Below are 26798 nucleotides of genomic sequence, written 5' to 3'. Positions count from 1 at the left end.
TGGCGGCGGGATGTAGTGCGGCGCAACACCAGGGATTCCGGCGCCAACGTGGAACCTGCACAACACAACCAAAGTACTTTGCCCCAACGAAACAGTGAGGTTGTCAATCTCACCGGCTTGTTGTAACAAAGGATTAACCGTATTGTGTGGAAGATGATTGTTTGCAGAAAACAGTAGAACAAGTATTGCAGTAGATTGTATTTCAGTAAAGAGAATTGGACCGGGGTCCACAGTTCACTAGAGGTGTCTCTCCCATAAGACAAACAGCATGTTGGGTGAACAAATTACAGTTGGGCAATTGACAAATAAAGAGAGCATGACCATGCACATACATATCATGATGAGTATAGTGAGATTTAATTGGGCATTACGACAAAGTACATAGACCGCCATCCAACTGCATCTATGCCTAAAAAGTCCACCTTCAGGTTATCATCCGAACCCCTCCGGTATTAAGTTGCTAACAACGAGACAATTGCATTAAGTATTGCGCGTAATGTAACTAGTGACTACATCCTTGAACATAGCACCAATGTTTTATCCCTAGTGGCAACAGCACATCCATAACCTTAGAGGTTCTTGTCACCCCTCCAGATTCACGGAGACATGAACCCACTATCGAGCATAAATACTCCCTCTTGGAGTTACTAGCATCAACTTGGCCAGAGCATCTACTAATAACGGAGAGCATGCAAGATCATAAACAACACATAGACATAGCTTTGATAATCAACATAACAAGTATTCTCTATTCATCGGATCCCAACAAACGCAACATATAGAATTACAGATAGATGATCTTGATCATGTTAGGCAGCTCACAAGATCCGACAATGATAGCACAATGGGGAGAAGACAACCATCTAGCTACTGCTATGGACCCATAGTCCAGGGGTAGACTACTCACACATCAAACCGGAGGCGACCAGGGCGGCGTAGAGTCCTCCGGGAGATGATTCCCCTCTCCGGTAGGGTGCCGGAGGCGATCTCCTGGATCCCCCGAGATGGGATCGGCGTTGGCGGCGTCTCTGGAAGGTTTTCCGTATCGTGGCTCTCGGTACTGGGGGTTTCGTCACGGAGGCTTTAAGTAGGCGGAAGGGCAAGTCAGGAGGGGGCACGGGGGCCCCAGATGATGAGGCGGCGCGCGGCCAAGGGGGGCCGCGCCGCCCTAGGGTTTGGGCACCCTGTGGCCCCACTTCGTTTCGTCTTCGGACTTCTGGAAGCTTCGTGGAAAAATAGGCCCCTGGGCGTTGATTTCGTCCAATTCCGAGAATATTTCCTTACTAGGATTTCTGAAACCAAAAACAGCAGAAAACAGCAACTGGCACTTCGGCATCTTGTTAATAGGCTAGTTCCAGAAAATGCACGAATATGACATAAAGTGTGCATAAAACATGTAGATAACATCAATAATGTGGCATGGAACATAAGAAATTATCGATACGTCGGAGACGTATCACTTATCTCACTGGTTCTCGTTCTAGTACCTGGGTATTTGATACTGGTTCGGTTGCTCATATTTGTAACTCGAAACAGGAACTAAAGAATAAACGAAGACTACTGAAAGATGAAGTGACGATGCGCGTTGGAAACGGATCCAAAGTCGATGTGATCGCTGTCGGCACACTTCCTCTACATCTACCTTCGGGATTAGTTTTAAGCCTAAATAATTGTTATTTTGTACCCGCGTTGAGCGTGAATATTATATCTGGATCTTGTTTAATGCAAGACGGTTATTCATTCAAGTCTGAGAATAATGGTTGTTCTATTTTTATGAATAATATCTTTTATGGTCGAGCACCTGAAAAGAATGGCTTATTTCTGTTAGATCTCGATAGTAGTGATACGCATATACATAACATTGATGCTAAGCGAATTAAATTGAATGATAATTCTACTTATATGTGGCACTGTCGTCTTGGTCATATTGGAGTGAAACGCATGAAGAAACTCCATACCGATGGATTACTTGAATCACTTGACTTTGAGTCACTTGATAGATGCGAAGCATGTTTAATGGGAAAAATGACTAAGACTCCATTTTCTGGTATAATGGAGCGAGCTACTGACTTATTGGAAATCATACATACTGATGTGTGCGGACCAATGAGTGTAGCATCGCGCGGTGGTTATCGTTATGTTCTAACCTTCACAGATGATCTGAGTAGATATGGGTATATCTATTTCATGAAACATAAATCCAAAACTTTCGAGAAGTTTAAGGAATTCCAAAGTGAAGTAGAAAATCAACGTAACAAGAAGATTAAATTTCTACGATCAGATCGCGGAGGTGAATATCTGAGTTATGAGTTTGGCATGCATTTAAAGAAATGCGGAATACTTTCACAATTGACACCGCCGGGAACACCACAACGAAACGGTGTGTCCGAACGTCGTAATCGAACTCTCTTAGATATGGTTCGTTCTATGATGTATCTTACTGATTTGCCGTTATCATTTTGGAGTTATGCATTAGAGACAGCCGCATTCACTTTAAATAGAGCACCATCAAAATCCGTAGAAACGACACCGTATGAATTATGGTTTAATAAGAAACCTAAGCTGTCGTTCCTTAAAGTTTGGGGTTGCGAAGCCTATGTAAAGAAGTTACAACCGGACAAGCTAGAACCCAAAGCGGAGAAATGCGTCTTCATAGGATACCCTAAGGAAACTATAGGGTACACTTTCTATCACAAATCCGAAGGCAAAATCTTTGTTGCTAAGAACGGAACCTTTCTTGAGAAAGAATTTCTCACTAAAGAAGTGACTGGAAGAAAAGTAGAACTCGATGAGATTGATGAATCTATACTCGTTGATCGAGTAGCGCGATGCGGAAGCTGTTCTGTACCGCCTACACCGGCAACGAGAGGAAGCTAATGATAATGATCATGAAACTTCGAACGAGGAAACTACTGAACCTCACAGATCGACAAGGGAACGTGCCACTCCTGATTGGTATGATCCTTGTCTAAATGTCATGATTGTGGACAACAATGATGAGGACCCTGCGACGTATGAAGAAGCGATGATGAGCCCAGATTCCAACAAATGGCAAGAAGCCATGAAATCCGAAATGGGATCCATGTATGATAACAAAGTATGGACTTTGGTAGACTTACCTGATAGCTGCAAGGCTGTCGAGAATAAATGGATCTTCAAGAGAAAAACAGATGCTGATGGTAATATTACTGTCTATAAAGCTCGACTTGTCGCAAAGGGTTTCCGACAAATTCTAGGAGTTGACTACGATGAGACTTTCTCACCTGTAGCGAAGCTAAAATATGTGAGGATTTTGTTAGCAATAGCTGCATTTTTCGATTATGAGATTTGGCAGATGGATGTCAAAACGGCGTTCCTTAATGGAGACATTGAGGAAGAGTTGTATATGGTACAACCCAAAGGTTTTTTCGATCCTAAAAATGCTGACAAAGTATGCAAACTTCAGCGTTCAATCTATGGACTGAAGCAAGCATCAAGAAGTTGGAACCGACGCTTTGATAAGGTGATCAAAGACTTCGGGTTTATACAGTGTCATGGAGAGGCCTGTATTTACAAGAAAGTGAGTGGGAGCTCTGTAGCATTCCTGATATTATATGTAGATGACATATTATTGATTGGGAATGATATAGAACTATTAAGTAGTGTAAAAGGTTATTTGAATAATAGTTTTTCAATGAAAGACCTTGGTGAAGCATCGTATATATTAGGCATCAAGATTTATAGAGATAGATCAAGACGCCTAATAGGGCTATCACAGAGTACATACCTGGACAAGATTCTAAAGAAGTTTAGAATAGACGAAAGTAAGAAAGGGTTCTTACCTATGTTACCAGGCAAGGTCTTGAGTAAGACTCAAGGACCGGCTACGGCAGAAGAAAGAGAAAGGATGAGTAATATCCCCTATGCCTCGGCAGTAGGATCTATCATGTATGCCATGCTATGTACTAGACCGGATATAGCACATGCTGTTAGTTTGACTAGCAGATATCAAAGTGATCCAGGAATGGAACACTGGACAGCGGTCAAGAATATCCTGAAGTACTTGAAAAGAACTAAGGATATATTTCTTTGTTATGGAGGTGACCAAGAGCTCGTTGTAAGCGGTTACACCGATGCAAGTTGGAACACTGATCCTGATGACTATAAGTCACAATCTGGGTACGTGTTTATATTGAATGGTGCTGCAGTAAGCTGGGCAAGCTCGAAGCAGTGCACGGTGGCGAAGTCTTCAACAGAATCAGAGTACATAGCGGCTTCAGAGGCTTCATCAGAAGCGGTATGGATGAAGAGGTTCATTGTAGAGCTCGGTGTGGTTCCTAGTGCATTGGACCCATTAGTCATCTACTGTGACAACATGGGTGCCATCGCCAATGCACAAGAACCAAGGTCACACAAGAGGCTGAAGCATATCAAGCTGCGTTACCACTCGATTCGCGAGTACATCGAAGATGGAGAAGTAAAGATTTGCAAAGTACACACTGATCTGAATGTAGCAGATCCGTTGACTAAAGCTCTCCCTAGGGCAAAGCATGACCAACACCAGAATGCCATGGGTGTTAGGTATATTACAATGTAATCTAGATTATTGACTCTAGTGCAAGTGGGAGACTGAAGGAGATATGCCCAAGAGGCAATAATAAAAGTGGTTATTATATATCTTTATGTTTATGATAAATGTTTATATACCATGCTATAATTGTATTAACCGAAACATTGATACATGTGTGATATGTAAACAACAAAGAGTCCCTAGTATGCCTCTTAACTAGCTTGTTGATTAATGAATGATTAGTTTCATAATCATGAACATTGGATGTTATTAATAACAAGGTTATATCATTGTATGAATGATGTAATGGACACACCCAATTAAGCGTAGCATAAGATCACGTCATTAAGTTATTTGCTATAAGCTTTCGATACATAGTTACCTAGTCCTTATGACCATGAGATCATGTTAATCACTTATACCGGAAAGGTACTTTGATTACATCAAACGCCACTGCGTAAATGGGTGGTTATAAAGGTGGGATTAAGTATCCGGAAAGTATGAGTTGAGGCATATGGATCAACCGTGGGATTTGTCCATCCCGATGACGGGTAGATATACTCTGGGCCCTCTCGGTGGAATGTCGTCTAATGTCTTGCAAGCATATGAATGAGTTCATAAGAGACCACATACCACGGTACGAGTAAAGAGTACTTGTCAGGAAACGAGGTTGAACAAGGTATAGAGTGATACCGATGATTAAACCTCGGACAAGTAAAATATCACGTGACAAAGGGAATTGGTATCGTATGTGAATGGTTCATTCGATCACTAAAGTCATCGTTGAATATGTGGGAGCCATTATGGATCTCCAGATCCCGCTATTGGTTATTGGTCGGAGTGAGTTCTCAAACCATGTCCGCATAGTTCGCGAACCGTAGGGTGACACACTTAAGGTTGGATGTTGAAATGGTAGAACTTGAATATGGAATGGAGTTCGAATATTTGTTCGGAGTCCCGGATGGGATCCCGGACATCACGAGGAGTTCCGGAATGGTCCAGAGAATAAGATTCATATATAGGAAGTCATTTTATAAGATTTAAAATGATTCGGAAGGTTCTATGGAAGGTTCTAGAAGGTTCTAGAAAAGTCCGGAAGAAACCACTAAGGAAGGCGGAGTCCCGGAGGGACTCCACCTCCCATGGCCGGCCAACCCTAAGGGGGAGGAGTCCCAAGTGGACTCCCCTAAGGGGGCCGGCCACCCCCTCCCAAGGAAGGGTGGGAATCCCACCTCTAGTGGGAGTCCTAGCTTGGGTAGGTTTCATGTGATATGGAAGGTTTTGGTTTGGGGTCTTATTCGAAGACTTGTAGACCAACTCTTGGGTGTTTCACCTATATAATGAGGGCCAAGGGGAGGGGGCCGGCCACCCCAAGACCACAAGGTGGCCACACCCCCTAGTGGCCGGTGCCCCCCTCTCCCAAACCCTAGCGGCCCTCTCTCCTCCACCACATCCCGCACGCTTAGCGAAGCTCCGCCGGATTTCTCCACCACCACCGACACCACGCCGTCGTGCTGCCGGATTCAAGAGGAGCTACTACTTCCGCTGCCCGCTGGAACGGGGAGGTGGACGTCGTCTTCATAAACAACCGAACGTGTGACCGAGTACGGAGGTGCTGCCCGTTCGTGGCGCCGTGATCAAGATCTTCTACGCGCTTTTGCAAGCGGCAAGTGAACGTCTACCGCAGCAACAAGAGCCTCATCTTGTAGGCTTTGGAATCTCTTCAAAGGTGAGACTCGATAATCCCCTCGTTGCTACCGTCTTCTAGATTGCATCTTGGCTTGGATTGCGTGTTTGCGGTAGGAAATTTTTTGTTTTCTATGCAACGAATCCCTACAAGGTCATGTGGTGGGCCTTGGAGAAACACAAACTCCCAATAAAGTAAATTACCCTCATCGAGGATATGTATGATAATGTTGTGACAAGAGTTCGAACAAGTGATGGCGACACGGATGACTTTCCAATTAGAATAGGGCTACACCAAGGGTCAGCTTTGAGCCCTTATCTTTTTGATTTGGTGATGGATGAGGTCACAAGGGATATACAAGGAGATATCCCATGGTGTATGCTCTTTGCGGATGATGTGGTGCTAGTCGATGATAGCCGAGCGGGTTAATAGAAAGTTAGAGTTGTGGAGGCGAACTCTAGAATCGAAAGGTTTTAGGCTTAGTAGAACTAAAACTGAATACATGAGATGCAGTTTCAGTTCTACTAGGCACGAGGAGGGAGAGGTTAGCCTTGATGACCAGGTGGTACCAAAGAGAGACACTTTTCGATATTTGGGGTCCATGTTACAGAAGGATGGCGATATCGATGAAGATGTGGGCCACCGAATCAAGGCTGGTTGGATGAAGTGGCGCAAGCTTCTGGCGTACTATATGACAAGAGAGTGCCACAAAAGCTAAAAGGCAGGTTTTATAGGACAGCTATACGACTTGCGATGTTGTATGACGCAGAGTGTTGGCCAATGAAGAGACGACATATCCAACATTTAAGTGTAGCAGAGATGCGCAAGTTGAGATGGATATGTGGCCACACAAGAAAGGATCGGGTATGGAATGACGATATACGGGGGAGAGTTGGGGTAGCACCGATTGAAGAGAAGCTGGTCCAACATCGTCTTAGATGGTTTGGACATATCCAACGGAGGCCTCCGGAAGCGCCAGTGCATAGCAGACGGATAAAGCGTGCTGAGAATGTTAAGAAGAGTCGTGGTAGACCAAACTTGACATGGGAGGAGTCCGTTAAGAGAGACCTGAAGGTTTGGAATATCGACAAAGATTTAGACATGGACATGGGTGCGTGGAAGTTAGCTATCCACGTTCCGAAACCATGACTTGGCTTCGAGATCTTATGGACTTCAACTCTAGCCTAGCCCAACTTGTTTGGGACTGAAAGGCTCGATTGTTGTTGTTGTTTTTTAAATTGCCATCTAGACAAAACGGGAACCTGAGGACATATAAGAAAGTGTTTGAATTATTACTATGTTAACATGGTACTGTACATGATTTAAATATGCATGATTTTAACATAAACTGATAGAGGATGTTTTTCTGAACATTTTGATACCTTATACGCATTTTTCTAACATCATATGAATTAGTTATGTTTTTCTTTTACAAAATTAGACAAATTTGAAAAATGGCCTACGCCGGGGTGGCCATCGGCGTAGCCCTGTCTACGTCTAGGGCCAAAGATATGCCGAGGGTTGCCCTCAGCGTAGACCTCGCTACGTCGATGGCAACGCTACGCCGAGGGGCGGACTGATAGGCTGGCCTGGCCGGGCCATACGACGACGATCCCGACTTTTGACCATCGGTATATAAAGGCCCTCGGCATATCACGCCATTTCTGTAGTGTTTTTTTTTTTTTTACAGTTCTGAGTTTCTTGTAACTCTTTCAATCGTAGCTGTCCTGCTCGATCTTCTTCAAAAAAAAAGTTATGATAAGATTGGCATGTGACACTTATTTTAGAATTATATTGCTCGTACTACTACTCCAGTATGATTAGGGTACATATACTACTGCGTCCATAGATGGTGGACTTACAACATGCCCTAATTTTCCTCTGATTGAAGTTTTCTCCGCGTGTGACATACATCAGGTTTCTGCCACAAGAAACTTCCGACTGCAGCGTGAGTGAACATTCCCAAGTGTCAGCGGTCTGAAGTCAACGGAGAGCATAGAATGGAAATTACCCATCACAAATGTCTCCAAGTGTCGAACTTAACTAAGCTTTCTGCCTTTCTGGATAGTGACACGCTGTCACCCTCATGGCCTCATAGTTCGATGATTGAACACTTCAGGAAGATAAATTTCCACAAGCAGGCAGTATCCTTGTCACCCTGGGTTGACTAATCAAATCACTGAGCCTAATAAACACTGTGATTTGGCACTGCTTAGTTTAGCTTGCATTAGGTGTGTCTGAACGGACGGCTCATAAATTAACAGTAACTTTCACATGCATGCAACTGGTGAAGCCGACATTTGTCCCATCAGGATGCGGATTTGGTCATTAGTTTGGATCGGCGCTAGCCAGCAGGAGGGACCATGATATCAACTGATTATGCACAGGGAAACTAGCGGTTGATACGGCCCCCTAGATCCAGAAGGTTGAAGCTGCCACGTCTTTAGTCTATACATCACCAAAACATTATTCTCTTTGTCTCAAATTTAAAACGACGTAGATGTGTTAAGGTTCGGATGCCCTCTAAATACATTTTAGGGTGATTTATTACTTAAATTTAAGCAATACATTCGACCTCTGCATAGTTAGAATGCACATAACCGTCCAAAGAAATACAGTACCGAAGAAAAACGTTACAAGAGAGCACACGTGAAAGTGAAAGGAGCCAATTAGACTATAGGAGCCGTAATCCTACGATTATGCAGCCACCCATGTTGGGTAATAAAATCTTTGGCCGTATTCTCCAAATGTGTAGACACCTCCGTAAATAGGTCGTGGTCCTCCAAGCGCTGAAGCGGCGACCATGAACGAAGCAAAACCATACACCGGTAGATAAACTGCATAAGAGAAGAACTTTTATCATTAAAAACCTTATCATTCCTACATAGGCAAAGCGACCATATAGCGGCTATCGCTCCCACTCTGATAAGAATCTTAAACCTAGAATTCACCCTGTCTAGCCAGTTGCCAAAATATTTGCAACGCTACGAGGGGGATATAAGGTAAAATCTATATGAATGATTGACCATATATACTTAACGAACCGGCACTAGAAGAAAAGGTGTTTTATTGTCTGCCCTTTGTAACAGAAAACATATTTTTTACACCCATGTCAGTTGCGTTTTCCAAGGTTGTCTTTAGTAAGTGTAACACCGCGACGAAGGTACCACGCAAAAACCCTAGTTTTCAATGGTATCTTCATCTTTCAAATGGATTTATTATTCAACGCCGGTTGGATAGGTTCGATTAAGGTTATACATGGATCCTACCGAGAATACATCATTCTTGGTAAGTCTCCAGCGGAATTCACCAGACCCATGTATCATCTGGACTGAAGCTAACCGTTGTGGCAATTCATTCCAAGAAGTCAATCGAGATCCAATAAGATCACGCCTAAACGTCATAAACAGTGGATATGTTTTCATCACTTTCTGTAAGGTATCACCGTTATGACAAACAATATTGCACAAAGCTAGATATTATTCTCGAATGGTGGTTTCTCCCAACCATTTAGTGCATAGATACACACCAATCTAGATAATTGCAATAAACTCGTGTCACCTATTTTAGGATGCATGTTGGTACATTTCTGTAGCACCCGAGCACTGTTGTGCCATTTGTTTATTTTTTCTTGAAAACTGCAGTGTTGAGTTTCTAAATAAATCAATTTTTGTATTTTCTCTGATTCATATTAATTAACTTAACTTTGTCTAGATATAGATATATCTAGTTAACAAACACGTCTAGAAACATCCGTATTTAGATAAGTTAAGTTAATTAATTTGAACCAGAGGAAATATTAGGAATACAAATACTTATAAAGGTCTATATATCCATGGGAAGTTTTGGCGAAAAAACTCGTTATGATTTGGGTTGCACGAGAAAACTAAATTAACCTAGGTATAGCGGAATCCAGTTAAACTTTGTCTAGCACTAAGTTACATAGTTACGCCACCACTAAGTTACAAAAATTCAGGAGGGTGGAGTTTCCTTTTTGACTATTTATCTGAAACTTTTGATTTTTTTTTGCTTAAGCTCTATACTTTTAAATTTGGGTATAAAGATTGGCAAACATATACATATGTGCATCCTCTACATGCAAATTTTTTATTTATCCGAAAATACAGATTTTAAGACGCTACAGTATTCAGATTCCGTTGAACCTGGATGCCACTATGTAATTCTACTGCAAACATATCTTGATACTACACAGCCAGCAAACCAAAATGTAAAGAAAGAACTTTTGGAATTATTTATTCATAGAAAAATATTTTTCCACAAAAAAAAAACGAACGGGGAAACACTTGAATTATCACCCCTTTTGTTGTTGGACTTGGACCTGGCATGCATGGGCGCACATTGATAATCTCAACAGCCTCAAGTCTGAGCTCACCCATGTGACGAAAAACTGTGCTCATCCACTTGTCTCCTTTGTTTAATAAACCTGCAAGGCCCTGCTTGCTTCGTTTGTTTAACACCAAACGAAGCTTGCCAAATCTTACCAGTCTTCCAACCCGACCATTTCCTTCAGACAGAGACAAGCACTGCGTACTCGTACACGGCTATACCATAAAGTAACCGTAAATTTGTGGACTGTTCTTATACCTGAACATTTGGATAAGCCGAGAATAAGATGATTGCTGCAGCTGCTGACTGTGATGCTTGCGATCTAGCTACCCTCCCAAATTCTCCAACAGTTGTCGTTCACGCCTTCGCTTCTCTTCTGTGGCCTTCTTGTGCACCAACTGTTCCGGCTTTTTTACCAGCGGCCGGTCCGTCAAGGTAGCCAAGTGGATGGATAAATCAAAAGGGCAAAGGAGAGAAGCCAAAGGCGTTACAGGATCAAAAGGTTAAAGCCTGGTTGGTGCTTGCAGCTAATTAACTGCGAAAGTCCCAGGGTATCCTCTTTCGATCACGAGGAATTTGATCATCATCATGGTCACCTCCACCTCCTCCAAGCTACTTTCTGCACCCCGGTGAAGTTTGGGATGTACAATTAGATGATCCTTAATATTTTAGCGTGTACTGATTTGATCCTCGCGGGATATATATACAAGTAGAATAAGGAAGGATACTTGGAGTATAAGAAGGTTCTAATCCTATATCCTAATCATCGTACATGTATTCTAACATTTCTTCTTAGTTCTAGCGGGAATGAAGCGGACGATTGCGACTGAAGTTAAACTCTCATGCTTTAGTCCTCTTCACCTTCTTATCATCATCAGTGTTCCTTTCTAGTGTCTTCTCTTCCCTCCCGCGGTTACTGCAGAAATGTCGTGGATGCAAGTAACGACGCAGAAGTTTTGACTAGAGTTGTTGCCAATGTGTAGTTGTAGATGTCGATTTAGCCTATCGTGATGTAGGCGTGGTCGAAATAGTCGCCGTTTAAGTAGTACTCATCGCAGGCGGTGTAGCCGCATTCGCCGGAGGCGCATAATATGGCGCGATTTATGGATTGGGTTGCTGTCGTGGAAGAGGCACCTTGCAGATGTCATAGGGTTCCAATGCGTGTTGCAGATGTTAGAGGACACGGTCATAAGTGAATCCACCAGTTTTGCTAGGGTTGAAGGAAGTCCACAAGAACACAACAGTTTTGCTAGGACCGTATGTGCGGTCGTAGGGGCTATCACAATAGTGATGACGGGTTGTAGATGCACTCTTAGTCGTTAGACGCGGTCAATGCTGTCGTTGATGTCGTGTCGTGGGATGCGGTCAATGTTGAAGTCGTGCCTTGCAGTTCTACTGTGAGAGGGTGTCGTAGTTGTATCTTATATGTCTATCATGTGGACGATGTTGTGGGGCGGCAGCGGTGTGTTGACGAAGATGGCGATGATGACCGTAATGATGTAGGCCTTGGCGATGATGTTTCGGCGATGTCGGAGCAACATACGTGTCGACGATAGTGTGTTGTTTGGAGGCATCCTTAGGGGCGACGATAATATTGATGTCGTGCTACATGTGAGAATTCCGTGAAGTCGTTGTCGCTTCTCGTGGATGCTCGATGAAGATCTTGGCTCATAGTTGATCGGTGATTTCTAATGCTTGTGCATTTTTTTTTGGAGGACTTAAACTTTGGATGTTATCATGGTGGTGTCTGTGTTGCTGCTGTAAGGACTGAAACACTATAGAGAAAAAAATTCTTTTTTTGGCTTGTTCTTTTTTTTAGTTGTGTGTATCAATACTACCATTAGAGTATGATGCAGACTGAGTGTAATTGTTATTTTCACATCGTTAATATATAACCTTTATGGAAAAAATTGATCGGTGATTCGTTGAATCAGCGGGATGATGCAGATGTAGCTGTAGTCATGCGTGCTCGATGTAGACTATCCTAGCTAGAGTCATCGACGCTCCTGTGCCGATCCAAAGATTAGCGATGACTGATGAAGTTGTGGCCCGGCTGGAGATGGAGTAGAAGCCAGACCAATCCTGGTTGCTGATGTATGCTCCAAACAAAGAACAATCCAGCAATATTTTTCAGTTTTTTACGTGTACACCCACCTCGTGATACCTGACATACTTCGAGTAGAAGAAGGTCTTAATTTTATTTTTTAATCTCAGTGGTACATGTATTTCAACATAAAATTCGCGGTGACTGCTCAGCCATCTAGAAGATAGATCGTACTTGAACCATGATTACCCACCATGCAATTGCTCATTGCAAAGAAACATTTAACACTGACAAAATCTTGGAAAGGAACACGCAAGGACCAGGAGCTTGAACAGAAGCCATAGAGAGAGTGAGAGTGCCGACCTGCCCTGAAAGTCGAAAGATGTAGATAGTGGCGCAAGAATCCCGTCCACCGAGGAAACTTGACGATGATTTCCGATCACGAAGGCAGCCCTACAACATCCACAAAGGGGAAGATTCCGTGGTAGCTGAAAGCGCAATCATTTTGATGGCCACTCGAGACCCCTTTATCAGGTTGTCTGTTGCACTGCACGCAGATGCTACTAGCTCTATATAACAGGCTAGTGTCAGCTGCTTACTGGTTCAGGGTGAATATCTACACCCTTTTTTCGCTTTGGCAGTTTGGCACTCGGTTTACTTAGAAAGAGAGCTTCTGCATCACTGAACTAACCGTCAACCATGGAATCCCTGACAAAACTTAGTGCATAATCAACAGAGAAGGCCACTGTACTCCCAATATTTGTCAATGCACATACAGTTTATTTCTACAGATATAGTCTCGTTTACTTCATTATTTTTTCAAAACAAGGCAAAAAAATGCTATTTTTATGGATCAATTTTTTTTAGAGGTAAGACTTTTTCCCTGCGATGCTCAAGGTCAAGCTCAAAAAGTTAAGCTTACTCTGGCGGCATTACGTACATTAAGACTTTTTCCCGGCGGTGCTCAACGTCGCCACCGAGCTGGCGGAGCTTAATTGAAACAAACATGTGCCATGGTCTTGCCAGCTCTCCTATTATTCAGATTTAAAACTCAATTAGTTCTGCCTGATTCCATTATTCCCTATCGTTTTCTCTTTAAAATATATTTTTGGCCCGCTCTGAGTTCTCTCTTTAGCTCTGCTATTGCTGCCACCTCGTCTATGGTTTTTGTTGTAAGCATGCTCGAAATAGAGGCGTTGTTCCGGAAGACATGTGCATTTATTTTCTTTCATATTTTTGTAGTATTTTTCGATAAAGAACATATATTAATATCAAAGAGATATCAATTACACACAGCCTCTGCAACAATATCATGCCCTAATGACATAAATGATGCACACAAAAAAAAACTATCGAAAATTTGAAACAACAACACTGTCACCACCAAGATAACACCAGAAGATCAGCTTCTCCATAAGCGACGCATCCAAGAAGGAAACATTGTACAAACACTATCGTCGCCGATCATAGATCTTAGGTTTTCACCCTGAAAAAAGTCCTCACTCTCAAAACAATGCCTTCAACAATAGCATTGCCAGTCACAACCAATTAAGGCCAGATCTTAGATTTTCAACCTGAAAGATAGAACTCTGAAATTCTCATGTGTAGTCGCCCCCACATACAAGTCGTTGTTTGAAGTCACGAAGCACCAAGCCAATTCCACCTCACCACCATGATTCGATCACCATTGCTCCTTCACCGATCTCGGCTTTCATGACCTTCTCCACCAGCACCATGGAAAGAAAACGAGCTCCGTGATATTAACAGCCAGCAGAGCTTCGAAACGCTCCCTCTGAAACCAAATGGTCAGATAAAAAACATGGGGTGCGCACAACTGAAACACCAAATCTAGAAATTTTCAGCCATCGATCGCACAATGAATTTTGCCAGCAGGGCTTTCCGGAACACGACAATCCCGCCAGCCCGGTGGGAAGAAGCTTCCGACCAATCTTCACTTGGCGCGAGAGGAATCCGAGTACCACCACCATTATTCGCAAGACTAGTAGCCCCCTCGCCGCAGGTCAACTACCAACCAGATCGGAAGACATGGAGAGGGTAGTCCAGCACGGCCCGACGGGGTGGCAAGGACCAACACCAGGACTGCACCTGCACAGACTCACCCGGTCCAGGTCTTGGCTGAAACCCTAGATTGGATCAAGGTTGCGCAGAGCACCACCGCGCGGAGGGCGCAGGCAGCACCACCCTTCCTTGCCGCCGATCCGGTGGAGGCGCTCAGGCCTCGGCCACGCCCAGCCGTGCCGCCCATGGCCCTCCGCCACCGCCACCAACTCTCCTGAATAGCGGCCGAGAAAACTAGCTACCTCCCGTGCCCACTGATACGTCTCCAACATATCTATAATTTCTGATGTTCCATGCTAGTTTTATGATAATATCTACATGTTTTGCTCACACTTTATAATGATTTTATGCATTTTCCGGAACTAACCTATTAACAAGATGCCGAAGTGCCAGTTCCTGTTTTCTGTTGTTTTTGGTTCCAGAAAGGCTGTTCGGGCAATATTCTCGGAATTCGACGAAACGAAGACCCAACATCATAATTCACCGAGACGGACCAGGACACCGAAGGAGAGTCGGAGGGGAGGCCTGGGGCCCCCAGACCATAGGCCGGCGCGGCCTGGAGGGGGGGGGGGGGCGCCGCCCTATGGAGTGGGACCCCCAGGCGCCCCCTTGCGCCGCCTCTTCGCCTATAAGACCCCTCGTGACCTAAAACCTCGATACCAATTGACGAAACTCCAGAAAGACTCCAGGGACGCCGCCGCCATCACGAAACTCCGTTTCGGGGGACAGAAGTGTAATAACCCAGAACATAGGAACAACGAAGGGTAGATTTAGAAATGGGATGTGCATTTCATCGCAAAACGGGGGAAATTTTCGCGCCTTATTGCAACTAAACCTAAGAGGGATCGAGGATCTCTCTCATTTTGCCCTTAGGGTTAGGCAATGTGAGTTAGGGCAATTTCGACATGATCTCTTTTGTATCTTATTACCTTGGGGAATGATTGCATTTGATAAGTGTCAAAACCTTTAACAATAAACATCACACAAAATAAGTATTGAATTTATAGTTCAAAAACAAGTTATAAATTCAAATGACTTTGAATTTCAAATTGAATATTAAATACCATAATTAATCAAGAATATAAACATTACATAAGATAAAAGCTCATAAACAAAACTTGAGCTTTATTGATACACAAAACAAATTACAAAGTCTTTACAATATTCTTGATACAAGAATTAAGGAATAATAAACAGAAATGAAAAAGGAAAATTACAAGATTTTCCTAAACTAAAAACTAGACTAATGCTTGAAGAACATCTTCTGGTCATATTCACTTCAAACCTGCAACATAAATAACAAGTGCTAAACCAGAATGTAAGTGTTAGCAATTTCAGTTTGAACAGTCAACACAAATCACAGAAATTCAGTTTGGACAGTGAAACTGTCACTGCACACTTGTGCTTGTCCAAATTCCGGGACAGCACAAGATAAGACCAGGCAGACCAAAACTGAGCAGCCACAGGGGCTCAAGTTTCAGCATATGAAGGCTGTTGCTAACCAAGCAACAGCAAGGCAATGCAAGGGGTGAGTCACAAAGTAACCAGGCCTTGTGTGTCATGGCCAGGGTAGAAGTAGGGAGCATATAAATAGAACACAAACCCTAGAACCTTGACAGTCGACAGATAAGATAATTCACCAGGTAAGGGTGAAGCTAGAGCCAACACAAGTTCATCCAGTTCATACTCAAGAACAGCACCAACACACAACCACTTAGCCACCAGGAATCATGGTGACTCGAGAAGATCAACGAACACGGAGGTGAAGGGCTGTGCACAAAACCCCAAGTCTGCAACAACAAAACATCTCATACTTGGAGCTGGAACAAGGTATACCAAGTTCCTGGACAGATCCAATGGATCTGATCCATAATATATGCATGACATAATCATGGGATTGAGCAAATGCTCAAGTGGGTAGATCATCACTTGGTTTTCACCCAAGGATTTCTGCCAGTCTAAAAGCCACTAAAAATGGAAATCATCTAGATACAGATCTTGTACACTGAAGCTAGTAATCATGCACAGATGCACACACTAGCAAGATCATATGCACAGACAGCACCAGTAGATGTGTTGCAATGAATAGCAGCTAATACAGACTACACAGTAAACCCTAAGCTAGAAACCATCAGTAAACCCTAGATTTCATCAGGCAAGCATATTGGCATTCATATCTAGTATGATCCCCAAATATGCAAGCAAAGGTTGAGTAGCCACAAGATCCAATTAAATAGGTGAGCAACCAATCAGTAGCAAGGCTACTGAGGTCACATCACACTTAGCACCAAATAGAAGAAAGCCAACTATAGCACATCATTATCCAGGAATGGATTCAGATTCATTTGCTTGCTAAACCATCATGAATAGCAGATTCATTTGCAAGCAAGTCATTTAAATCATTCTTTGCATAAGCAGTTCATCATAACTTAATTAATACAAGCATGAATTTATCACAGATCCATGCTTAGTACTGACAGTAGCATAATATAAGGCAACACAGTTTAATCACTGCATCATAGTTACTGGATCTAGCCCAGTGAGCTTGAATGAGCAACAGCACAAGTAAGCAACAACATAGTGATACTTGAGTATCAGCATCAACAAAGAAAATGAATCACTTAGCCACAGAATTAATCAGTAAGCCATCACTGACATTTAATTGATCAAATGAATCAATTGAATCAAGTCAAGCCACACAGATAAGCTAGCCAACAAACAATGAATGATCCAATGGATCATTAGCTTACACAGGAAGCACAGAAGCATTTCACAAACACCACTGGCACACACAAGTGTCACTGATGCACCACATTACACCTAGACAAGCAAGTATGACATGCCAGTAAGCACAAGCAAGCTCTTAAGCAAGCACAGCAGAGCATAGCAAGATTAGAGCAGGCTAGGAGCAACAGGTAAGCAAGCAAAGCATGAACAGCAAGCAAGGCAACCCTGCCGATGCAGAAATAGGTGCTTTGGCCATGGGCTTGCAGCAAGTGAAAGTATAGGCAGATTAAGCAGCCATGGCAGAGCTCTGGGTGATCACAGGATCACTAGAGAGCCACAGAACATGAGGAGGAAGAAGTACAGCAGCAAGGGAGGCGCACAAACATGAAGGAGAGAAGGAGGAGGTGAAGAACTTACACGCGCCTAGTGGCAGAAGCTAGGGCATGGCGAGGCAGTGCTCGCGCGGCCATAGCAGCTGCAAAGCCAGGGTAGGCGCCGACGTTACGCCGGCGAACACGAACACACCACCGCAGCAGAGCACCAGAGACGACGGCACAAGTACTGCGAGCAGCACCTGCGCCAGGTCAGTCTCGGAGGCGCACACGTCGTCGGCGAGGATGAGAGCTCGCTGGAGATCGTCAATCGCCAGAGGCGATTCTCCACGAGATCCAGAGAGGGGCGATCCACTAGGAGAGGAAGAGATGGGGGAAACCACGCGGACAGATCGGTAGATCTTCACGCGGCGGTTCCGATTTGGTAAGTGACTAGGGCAGGGGAGCATGGAGATGGCCGGAGAGTGGCGGCGGCCATGGCGGCGATGCCATCGCCACGGGAGACGCGAGAGAGTTAGGGTTAGGAATGAGCGAGTGTGAGAGACGAGTGAGGAGCGAGGTGGGCCGCTTCGGCGCCACCGACCCATTAGGGGACATGCCTTAGTGGGCTGTCCCTGGGCCTTAGTTAAGTGGGCTGGCCCAATCGGGGCCAGGGGTATTTCTGTCTTTTTACTTTTTAGAAAAAGACCAGAATTTCACCAATTTTTAGTAAATAAACTACAACTCTAAAAATCCATTAAAAATTGGATTAGTAAATGAAAAATTATTCTTAACCAGAATAAAATATGAAATAAAATTTAAGAAACAAATTCAAATTTATGAATTTGAAGAATTTAAAATAACAACTTGGAATTTCAAACTATTATTTCCTTGTATTTAAAATTCAAGGAAAAATCTCAAATAAGTTCAAATACTTATTTTCAAACATTTCAAAATAAAATTCTATTATTCCAAGTCATTTCTATTTGAAAAAGGTATTTTCCAAAGGAAGATACTCTATTCCTCTTTATTCCCAAAAATATAGAGGCAACTCTATTATTTCAAATTATTTTGGAATGAATAATGAATCACCAAGATAAAGTAGTTTTACTTTGAATTATATTACTTTATGTGAATTAAAGTGGTTTACACATTAAAGCAACTGCAAATTACTGCCAAAGGCATAAATCTTAACTCAACCCTAAATTGTAATAACTCATTGGGGTAAAGGGATTCAACATAAAATAATACATCCATGATTGCATTATTTGGATTTTATAACATTGTCCTTACCAGACAATGATGCTTCTTACAGAACCCGAGGTCCAGGTTCCATCCACTGCATTGAACTGCACTATCTCGCAGTCCACAGGCAAGTTCACCCTTGCTCATGTCAATTTGAGTATTTTCTATTAATTTAATGCAAAGCTATATTACTTATCACTCCTGCATTGAAAATGAAATGTTACTTTTCCAATTATGAATATGACTATGTGGCTGGCAATGGAACCATGGTATGTGTTGATATGGTGGAGGTTCCATTGCAAGGGTACTATTCATCTAGGACTAAGTACCAATGCCGTCTAGTGATTCTAGCGCCGTACATATCGCGTTGACCATAAGATCTATAATGGCTCTGGGGAAGCCAGCTGTATCTTTTCCCTCTCGCATGCCAACGGACTGGTAATAGGGGTTGCCCGGATCGGTCTATCTTTGGTAAAGGTGGGGACATGTGGTCCTGCATGGTCTACCATTAGATACAAGAGAGGGTAGACTTATTATCGGTCTATGAAGGATTGTAAGGGTTGTCCGGATCGGTCTACCTATGGTGTATAGGACAGGGCATATTAATTGTTCGGAACGGTCTACCTTATTGGTAAAGGTGAGAACAAGGGTCTGTGTCGGTCTACCCATAGATATAGGAGAGGACAGACTTACAAAAGGGTGGGTCTGCGAGGTCGCGGAGAAGGCGGTGTGGGGTTGGATCTTTATACCTGGCCTCACACCAAGGAAGTGTGAACGGGGGCAAGTCCCTGCGGCTGGCAAAAAGGATGAGATCTCTTATGGGAAAAGTAACGCACCTCTGCAGAGTGTATCAAATTATGGCTGTCACTCCTTGTTCCGGGAAGGGAACTGCGAACGCGGCAGGAAAGGAACTCCGTGAAGTTCTAGTCAACCTGTGAAGACTGACGGGCATAGTTTTCAGAATAAAATAAACCTTTTGAAGAAATGTTTTCAAAACATGCATTGACCTGCGATTTCCTGATCAATGGTCGTAGCTAGTGCATCAAACACCTTTTACTCTTTTAGAACTTGCTGAGTACCTCTGTACTCACTTTCTTTCGACACCCTTGCTAGACTGTGATTCAGAAGTGGAGGCTATCGCCGATGGAGCACCAGAAGGAAGCTACGAGCTGGTCTACGAGGAACCTGATCTTACCGGAGGAGTTGAAGGAGTAGACTATGGGATAGTCTACGGACCCGATGACACGGAGGTGGAGGAGTAGTGATATACCCTAGCATCATAGAGCCGAGCAGCGTAGAACTTACCTAAATAAGTTGTTGAGCTCTTTCATCTTTAGTGATGAGTTGTAATCGTACTCTAGTAGTATCCTAGGGTATTCTCATAGGACCTGTGAGAATACCAACTTGTTAAGACAATGTTTGTAATAATATTTGGAGAGTTATGACCTGCAATGTTTCTGTTGTACCACTCTGAGGGATATGGCAATTGTGAAGAAGTCCCTTCACAAAGATCATATCAACGATTTGTATACTACAACATGCAGTGGTATGCTGGGTCACCGCAAGAAGTCTCTGTTCCGGCACGCCGCCGGGACGGGGAATTGCCCCCGGAGTCATCTCCATTGACACCACCGCCATCTTCATCGCCGTTGTTGTCTCCCATGATGAGGAGGGAGTAGTTCTCCCCCGAGGCTGAGGGCTCTACCGGTAGCTATGTGGTTCATCTCTCTCTCCCATGGTGTGATCTTTATGTGATCATGAGCTTTGTATCACTATTAATCTATGTGCTACTCTAGTGATGTTATTAAAGTAGTCTATTCCTCCTCCATGATGTAATGTTGACAGTGTGTGCATCATGTAGTACTTGGCGTAGGTTATGATTGTAATCTCTTGTAGATTATGAAGTTAACTATTACTATGATAGTATTGATGCGATCTATTTCCCCTTTCATAGCTATTGTTGACAGTGTGTATGCTATGTTAGTACTCGGTCTAAATTGCAACGGTCTATTATGCTCTAGAGGTTACTTAAATATGAACTCCGAATGTTGTGGAGCTTGTTTACTCCGGCTTGAGGGAGCTCTTGTAGCCCTTCACAATGAATGGTGTTTGTTATCAAACAAGAGAGTATATGTAGCACAAGTGAGGAGAAGTTATTTATTTGTTATGTGATCAATGTTGAGAGTGTCCACTAGTGAAAGTATGATCCCTAGGCCTTGTTTCCAAATACTGCAAACATCGCTTGTTTACTGTTTTACTGCATCTTTACTTCCTGCAATATTACCACCATCTATACCACCTGTGTTTTACTATCTCTTCACCGAACTAGTGCACCTATACATCTAACAAGTGTATTAGGTGTGTTGGGGACACAAGAGACTTCTTGTATCGTAATTGCAGGGTTGCTTGAGAGGAATATCTTTGACCTCTACCTCCCTGAGTTCGATAAACCTTGGGTGATTCACTTAAGAGAAACTTGTTGCTGTTCTACAAACCTCTGCTCTTGGAGGCCCAACACTGTCTACAGGAATAGAAGCGTGCGTAGACATCACCCACCGCCGCACCATACGGATAGGCATCACCATCACCGCCAGCGACCAGGAGAGGGAGGAGAGGTGGGGCTCTTAGGTTTGGGGAAGGAGGGATCCGCTGGAGCCACCCGGGGGAGGTGACTCGAGAGGTGTATTTGAGGCGATTTTAATATACCAATACCACATGGGAAGTCATGGCCTTCTTTATTTGTCCTTTCTTATGTCGTGCCTGAATAAACCACTCTTTGTCGGGTTCTTCTGCTCGTGGTGCTCCGACGGACGGAGCCGGAGGTGAGCAACGGTGCCTGATACGTCTCCGACGTATCGATAATTTCTTATGTTCCATGCCACATTATTGATGATATCTACATGTTTTATGCACACTTTATGTCATTATTATGCGTTTTCCGGAACTAACCTATTGACGAGATGTCGAAGTGCCAGTTCCTGTTTTCTGCTGTTTTTGGTTTCAGAAATCCTAGTAAGGAAATATTCTCGGAATTGGACGAAATCAACGCCCAGAGTCCTATTTTTACACGAAGCTTCCAGAAGACCGGAGGGGAGACGAAGTGGGGCCACGAGGTGGCCAGACACTAGGGCGGCGCGGCCTGGGCCTTGGCCGCGCCGGCCTGCTGTGTGGGGCCCTCGTGTGGCCCCCTGACCTGCCCTTCCGCCTACTTGAAGCCTCCGTCGCGAAAACCCTACCACGTTCGACGAAACCAGAGAAAACCTTCCAGAGCCGCCGCCATCGCGAAGCCAAGATCTGGGGGACAGGAGTCTCTGTTCCGGCACGCCGCCGGGACGGGGAAGTGCCCCCGGAAGGCTTCTCCATCGACACCACCGCCATCTTCACCAAAGCTGCTGTCTCCCATGAGGAGGGAGTAGTTCTCCATCGAGGCTCGGGGCTGTACCGGTAGCTATGTGGTTCATCTCTCTCCTATGTACTTCAATACAATAATCTCATGAGCTGCCTTATATGATTGAGATTCATATGATGATGCTTATAATCTAGATGTCATTATGCTAGTCAAGTGGATTTTACTTATGTGATCTCCGGAGACTCCTTGTCCCACGTGTGTAAAGGTGACAGTGTGTGCACCGTGTGGGTCTCTTAGGCTATATTTCACAGAATACTTATTCACTGTTATGAATGGCATAGTGAAGTGCTTATTTATATCTCTTTATGATTGCAATGTGTTTTGTATCACAATTTATCTGTGTGCTACTCTAGTGATGTTATTAAAGTAGTTTATTCCTCCTGCACGGTGTAATGGTGACAGTGTGTGCATCGTGTAGTACTTGGCGTAGGCTATGATTGTGATCTCTTGTAGATTATGAAGTTAACTATTGCTATGATAGTATTGATGTGATCTATTCCTCCTTTCGTAGTGTGAAGGTGACAGTGTGCATGCTATGTTAGTACTTGGTTTGGTTATGTTGATCTGTCATGCACTCTAAGGTTACTTAAACATGAATATCGAATATTGTGGAGCTTGTTAACTCCGGCATTGAGGGTTCGTGTAATCCTATACAGTTAGTGGTGTTCATCATCCAACAAGAGGGTGTAGAGTCTAGCATCTATTTATTTATTCTGTTATGTGATCAATGTTGAGAGTGTCCACTAGTGAAAGTATGATCCCTAGGCCTTGTTCCTAAATACTGCTATCGCTGCTTGTTTCTTGTTTCTGCATCTTTACTTCTGCAATATTACTACCATCATCTCGCACGCCAAAGCACTTTTCTCGGGCGCCGTTACTACTGCTCATATTCATTCATACCACTTGTATTTCACTATCTCTTCGCCGAACTAGTGCACCTATCAGGTGTGTTGGGGACACAAGAGACTTCTTGCTTTGTGGTTGCAGGGTTGCATGAGAGGGATATCTTTGACCTCTTCCTCCCTGAGTTCGATAAACCTTGGGTGATCCACTTAAGGGAAACTTGCTGCTGTTCTACAAACCTCTGCTCTTGGAGGCCCAACACTGTCTACAAGAATAGACGCACCCGTACACATCAAGCACTTTTCTGGCGCCGTTGCCGGGGAGGAAAGGTAAAAGGCTCTCATACTCCGGTCCCAGGTAAAATACTTTTCTGTTGCCGTTGTGTGTGTGCTCGAAGCTATTTCCTTTAGATCCTGCAATTGCATCTTTTTGTTTCTTGTTTACACTAGTTAGGCATAATGGACAACAATGAGCTTCTTATTCTATTTCCTGATTTAAGACATGGATGGTTTGATGCGAAAATTAAAAAACCTATGGAACATATTAGTATGAACGCTTTGAACACCATTGTTGCTAATGATATGGAAAATTCTAAGCTTGGGGAAGCTGGCTTTGATGAGCATGATATTTTTAGTCCCCCAAGCATTGAGGAGAAAATTTACTTTGATGATACTTTGCCTCCTATTTATGATGATTATAATGATATTGGTCTTTTAGTACACTTTGTTATGGAGGATAAATTTGATTATGATTACAATATGCCTCCTATATTTGATGATGAGAATAATAATGATAGCTACTTTGTTGAATTTGCTCCCACTACAACTAATAAAATTGATTATGCCTATGTGGAGAGTAATAATTTTATGCATGAGACTCATGATAAGAATGCTTTATGTGATAGTTATATTGTTGAGTTTGCTCATGTTGCTACTGAAAGTTATTATGAGAGAGGAAAATATGGTTGTAGAAATTTTCATGTTACTAAAACACCTCTCTATGTGCTGAAATTTTTGGAGCTACACTTGTTCTATCTTCCTATGCTTGTCACTTTGTTCTTCATGAATTCATTTGTGTACAAGATTCCTTTTCATAGGAAGCATGTTAGGCTTAAATTTGTTTTGAATTTGCTTTTTGATGCTCTCTTTTGCTTCAACTCTTATTTCTTGCGAGTGCATCATTAAAACTGTTGAGCCCATCTTAATGGCTATAAAGAAAGCACTTCTTGGGAGATAACCCATGTGTTTATTTTGCTACAGTACCTCTATTTTATATTTGTGTCTTGAAAGTTGTTACTACTATAGCAACCTCTCCTTATCTTAGTTTTGTTGCATTATTGTGCCAAGTAAAGTCTTTGATAGTAAGGTTCATACTAGATTTGGATTACTGCGCAGAAACAGATTTCTTGCTGTCACGAATCTGGGCCTAATTCTCTGTAGGTAACTCAGAAAATTATGCCAATTTACGTGAGTGATCCTCAGATATGTACGCAATTTTCATTCAATTTGAGAATTTTCATTTGAGCAAGTCTGGTGCCATTTTAAAATTCGTCTTTACGGACTGTTCTGTTTTGACAGATTCTGCCTTTTATTTCGCATTGCCTCTTTTGCTATGTTGGATGGATTTCTTTGTTTCATTAATGTCCAGTAGCTTTGGGCAATGTCCAGAAGTGTTAAAAATGATTGTGTCACCTCTGAACATGTGAATTTTTATTATGCACTAACCCTCTAATGAGTTTGTTTCGAGTTTGGTGTGGAGGAAGTTTTCAAGGGTCAAGAGAGGAGGATGATATACTATGATCAAGAAGAGTGAAGAGTCTAAGCTTGGGGATGCCCCGGTGGTTCATCCCTGCATATTTCAAGAAGACTCAAGCGTCTAAGCTTGGGGATGCCCAAGGCATCCCCTTCTTCATCGACAACTTATCAGGTTTCTTCTCTTGAAACTATATTTTTATTCGGTCACATCTTATGTACTTTAGTTGGAGCGTCTGTTTGTTTTTGTTTATGTTTGAACAAATGCTTGTGTGGGAGAGAGACACGCTCCGCTGGTTCGTATGAACACATGTGTTCTTAGCTTTTAATGTTCATGGCGAAGGTTGAAACTGCTTCGTTCATTGTTATATGGTTGGAAACGGAAAATGCTACATGTAGTAATTGGTAAAATGTCTTGGATAATTTGATACTTGGCAATTGTTGTGCTCATGTTTAAGCTCTTGCATCATATACTTTGCACCTATTAATGAAGAAATACATAGAGCTTGCTAAAATTTGGTTTGCATAATTGGTCTCTCTAAGGTCTAGATAATTTCTAGTATTGAGTTTTGAACAACAAGGAAGACGGTGTAGAGTCTTATAATGTTTACAATATGTCTTTTATGTGAGTTTTGCTGCACCGGTTCATCCTTGTGTTTGTTTCAAACAACCTTGCTAGCCTAAACCTTGTATCGAGAGGGAATACTTCTCATGCATCCAAAATCCTTGAGCCAACCACTATGCCATTTGGGTCCACCATACCTACCTACTACATGATATTTCTCCGCCATTCCAAAGTAAATTGCTTGAGTGCTACCTTTAAATTTCCATCATTCGCCTTTGCAATATATAGCTCATGGGACAAATAGCCTAAAAACTATTGTGGTATTGAATATGTACTTATGCACTTTATCTCTTATTAAGTTGCTTGTTGTGCGATAACCATGCTCCTGGGGACGTCATCAACTCTTTGTTGAATATCATGTGAGTTGCTATGCATGTTCGTCTTGTCTGAAGTAAGGGCGGTTTTCACAATCAAATGGTTTGAGTATGCATACTGTTAGAGAAGAACATTGGGCCGCTAACTAAAGCCATGATTCATGGTGGAATTTTCAGTTTGGACATAAAACCTCAATCTCTTATGAGAATATTATCTGTTGTTGAATGCTTAAGCATTAAAAGAGGAGTCCATTATCTGTTGTCTATGTTGTCCCGGTATGGGTGTCTAAGTTGAAGAATGATCAAAAGCGAGAAATCCAATGCGAACTTTCTCCTTAGACCCTTGTACAGGCGGCATAGAGGTACCCCTTTGTGACACTTGGTTGAAACATATGTCATGCAATGATAATCCGTGTTAACCCAAGCTAATTAGGACAAGGTGTGGGCACTATTAGTACACTATGCAGGAGGCTTGCAACTTGTAAGATATAATTTACATGATACATATGCTTTATTACTACCGTTGACAAAATTGTTCATGTTTTCAAAACCAAAGCTCTAGCACAAATATAGCAATCGATGCTTTCCTCTTTGAAGGACCATTCTTTTACTTTTATGTTGAGTCAGTTCACCTATTTCTCTCCACCTCAAGAAACAAACACTTGTGTGAACTGTGCATTGATTCCTACATACTTGCATATTGCACTTGTTATATTACTTTACATTGACACTATCCATGAGATATACATGTTATAAGTTGAAAGCAACCGCTGAAACTTAATCTTCCTTTGTGTTGCTTCAATACCTTTACTTTGATTTATTGCTTTATGAGTTAACTCTTATGCAAGACTTATTGATGCTTGTCTT

Source organism: Lolium perenne, chromosome 7 (genome assembly GCF_019359855.2).
Source record: "Lolium perenne isolate Kyuss_39 chromosome 7, Kyuss_2.0, whole genome shotgun sequence".
NCBI classification, from domain to species: Eukaryota; Viridiplantae; Streptophyta; class Magnoliopsida; order Poales; family Poaceae; genus Lolium; species Lolium perenne.
The sequence above is the reverse complement of the archived record's forward strand: the minus strand, read 5'-3'. Positions refer to the sequence as shown.